The sequence below is a fragment of the Homarus americanus genome, unplaced genomic scaffold (assembly GCF_018991925.1).
Source record: "Homarus americanus isolate GMGI-L3 unplaced genomic scaffold, GMGI_Hamer_2.0 scaffold7626, whole genome shotgun sequence".
Classification (NCBI taxonomy): Eukaryota; Metazoa; Arthropoda; class Malacostraca; order Decapoda; family Nephropidae; genus Homarus; species Homarus americanus.
The window spans coordinates 20,307,703-20,312,117 of record NW_024718273.1 but is presented as its reverse complement, the minus strand read 5'-3'; positions in this window follow the sequence as shown (position 1 = coordinate 20,312,117).

The window sequence follows — 4,415 nt, the reverse complement described above, 5'->3', positions numbered from 1 at the left end:
TGTAAATCTTGCACTTCAGTTATATGCTTGCTGACAAACATTCATACAAAATCACACGTGTTTAGCCGAGTTCTAATATTTACCAACATATATTCGTATCAATATATTTCTAAACCATAGTGAGTTTTATGTACATGTTACTCAAATAAATCTTTTTATTTTTTTTTATTTTTTTTTTATTTTCAATTTGTTATGGTTGTTCATAATTTTGTTCATCGTAAATATCAACTGTGGCGAACGATTTGTTTGTACATAAATTTCTTGTTGAATTGACTGTGTTTTTGTTGTGTGTATGTGTGTGTGTTTTGTTGTGTGTGTGTGTGTGTGTGTGTAATAATAATAATAATAATAAACGGTTTATTAATAGAGTTGCAGCCGGTGGATACCCTCACACACACACACACACACACACACACACACACTCACACACGCCTTTACAGACACCGAATTGAGCTAGGGATGAGGGAGTGAAGAAGAGGTATGGTGATGAAGGAGGGAAGGAGGGAGGGAGGGAGGGAGGGAGGAAAGTAGTGGTGAGGGAGAGAAGTGTTGGTGATGAAGGTAGGGAGGGAGTGAGGGAGTGAGTGAGGGAGGGAGGGGTGTTGTATAATGAAATGAAGGAGAGAAAAGGATAGGGAAGAAGAGAGAGGAAAGAGAAGAGAGGAGGAGAGGGGGCAGGGACGGGGTGCTACTATCCTCTATCACTATACCTCCTACAAAAGAGACATAAAGCTCAATCTACAACCCAATAACAGTGTGAATATCGACCAACGAGACACAATAACCTACAGTACCATCATATAGCGATAACCCACACGACTACGGCGAAGTTGATAGCGACGAGAGATTCTTAATAGTTAAGTATACGTTAAAATGGTTTGGTTTACTCCGTTTTCTTTCTTTCACTCCTTAGGTTTACATTGTGATCTCTCTCTCTCTCTCTCTCTCTCTCTCTCTCTCTCTCTCTCGGTCATGTACTACTTAAACTACTCATTAGCATTCATGACTTTCAAATGACATCTCACAGTTCTCATCACCAGTCAATATATATACAAAGAGAGAGAGAGAGAGAAAGAGAGAGAGAGAAAGAGAGAGAGAGAGAGAAAGAGAGTACAGAAACTAATAATTTCTATAATTTACGTCCTTTATAAATTTCATTCTTATTAATAGTTTTCAAAAGTTTGTTCATTATGACCGTTTAAGTTTGTTTCAATTCCACATTTTATAAGTCAACCATTCTAAGACACACTTACAAGTTCACCATCTTCAAGACACACTTACAAGTTCACCATCTTCAAGACACACTTACAATCCACCATCTCCAAGACACACTTACAAGTCCACCATCTCCAAGACACACTTACAAGTTCACCATCTCCAAGACACACTTACAAGTCCACCATCTCCAAGACACACTTACAAGTCCACCATCTCCAAGACACACTTACAATCCACCATCTCCAAGACACACTTACAAGTCCACCAATTCCAAGACACACTTACAAGTCCACCATCTCCAAGACACACTTACAAGTCCACCATCTCCAAGACACACTTACAAGTCCACCATCTCCAAGACACACTTACAAGTCCATCATCTTCAAGACACACTCAGAAGGGTCGGTCCATCACACACCTGCAACACAATAGAGAAAACAAACATTATCAAATCACTAACTTAAATGGTTTAGCAACAATTAAATGAGGAACAATTTTCTCTATGCTAATCTGTCCAATATGTTGAAACAGTGAGCTGAATATGTAATTACCTTAGTCTCATTTGCAATATCAACTGTTTTTAAAATGCTAGTTGAGTATATTTTTGGTGCTTATATTAGTCAAACAAATAACTAATTAAAAGCCAATGTTAGTTTATTCACACGAGAAAGTAATTTATGCTTTATAAGTTGTTTTTGTTATACATATATATACACGACACACACACACACACACACACACACACACACACACACACACACTAAAAAAAAAAAAAAAAAATTAATAAATAAATAAAATATATATATATATGTTTCGATATTATTTTATTTCCAATAGCAATTAATAAAAAAACACATTCCTGCAGAAATATTTGAACGTGGTTTGGAAAATATTCAAATAATTTTCCGCTCTTGCTTGTTGATAGTTTTAAAAGGATCATATTTTGTGGTTGTATCCATTTTATCACAGTACACACAAAAAAAACACCCTTTGTACACTAATTATACAGGGGAAAATAGACCTAATTAGCGCTACATAACTCTATCCTCCCCCTTCTATACTCGGAGATACGTAACATAATATTTCCCTTTCCATTCCCATCCCTCCCCCTTTCCCCCCTCACCATCCCTCCTACCCCCTTCCCACAAACACACAAGAATGACCCATATTATCTAAACAACCATATCTGAAACGCCCATAACAATTATAATGCGGTAGTTACGTAGGAGTAATCTGGTGCTCAACTCGCTCCCTGATTGGGTGAGAACAGGCCGTCAGCTTCACGGATAAACATGCAGATTGTGACGTTATTCCGGTCATCAAGTTGGACGGACTAGATCGTAAAGCGAGGTAAATAGGAAGGTGGGTGATAGTGTTATACATGATGGGTCTTCCTGGTCGACGATCATGTTGGTATAGCATGAAATAAGCGACTCTATTGGTTGATGGAAGACTTTGGCTGAAGGGGAGTGGCAGACAGGGTCGGGTGCGTCTCTCTCTCTCTCTCTCTCTCTCTCTCTCTCTCTCTCTCTCTCTTGATGACAATGCGACCATGGACATAATTCCCCCCTCTCTCTTTTTTTATCTGGTATGAAAATCACATCATCCACAGTGATCTGGTTGAGTGGCTGTCATCATCCACAACGATCTACTTAAATGGTCTTCATCATCATCCTTAAAAAAGCTCTTCATCATCCGCAAGAACACATCATAGTCATTAGATTCACTCATGACATTATACACCTTCTTCCGTAACCTGAATCATCCCAATGAGATTCCGGACATTATGTGGGAGAATGTGTTTAGGTTTCTTAATGCTCCTGATAACAACTTAACCTGTTCCTTGAGTGTTTCATATACTGGTTGAGTCATGCTTTTAACCCCTATCAGTATGATGAGTTAACCCCTTTGAGTATGATAAGTTAGCGCCCTTTAAGTATGATGAGTTAACCCCTTTGAGTATGGTGAGTTAACCCCTCTGAGTACGATGATATTATACGCAGGTGAATTGTCATTATACTCAAGTGATTCAATATTCATAAACTGAAATCTATTTTAGTAGACCATTGATCTAAATAAATTCCCCCAACCCTCTTCCATACAACATGGTCTATTACTAACAAAAACAAAATAGAATCTAGCAAATATGTTCAACTTCATTTTTTTTCTCTCGTGTGTGTGTGTGGACATTGATTAAACACTGTTGTAATTAGCCGCATATTTTAGTTCCTATAGTTTATGGATGTTTCCTGGTTTTGTATTCTGGAATCACGATTCATCCTATTTCATTACATTATGTAGATAACAGGTGGTATACTGTAGATATCACGGTGATTATCAGGTGCAATAAGAAAGAACGAAAGGTGTAACTAACGATCAGAAATACGAACCGAACCGAGACTGTTGTGTACGTGTTATTGTGTATATTTCCAAAGACATCAAGCCCAGGAGGGGGGGGGTGGGGATACTTATTTGGGAGAGTGTACAGTACATACAGTCAACTACTAAAGTCCACCTACATCTCCTCCTGAACCACGAACCCAGGGATTTACACTCGTGAACCCGAAGTAGTAGAGTGATACATAAATGCTTCGGGTTCATTAGTCTGAATCTCGGGGTTTGTGGTTGGTTCAGGAGGAGAGGTGAACAGACTTTAGTAGTAAACTGCACAGCACAATATACTTCAGTTCCGGAATAACATACATAAATCAGAAAATAAATGAGTATTTTCACCGCCTTGTCATTTCTTTCATAGTTTTCATAATTTATTTTAATATAGAGATAAATTTATATTTTTTGCTTGTGTTTACCTGTCATGATCAGGAGTAATTCTTTTCATTGTCTTCTCTCACAAACTTCACTTCCTTTTCTCTGTAATCATTTCCTTGTTGTTTTGTCAAATGTTTCCCTTGAATTTTTTATAATTTTTTTATAATGTTTTGCTCTTTGATACAGAAGGCTTCCCCCCAGTTACCGCTATTACGAATTAATCGCTTTTGACTTGTAGTTTGGTGAGAACAGTTATCTAGAGTTGGTGTTGTGGTCAGTACACTGCAACACTGTGCATGGAACACAATCTAATTTAACTCCACAACACAATTTGAGCCATTCAGATTTCCTTGTTATCTCTGACGGCTCGTACTGACCGAGAGGAAAAGATTGACAAGTACATCAAGATAGAACCAGAATTAGTCCCT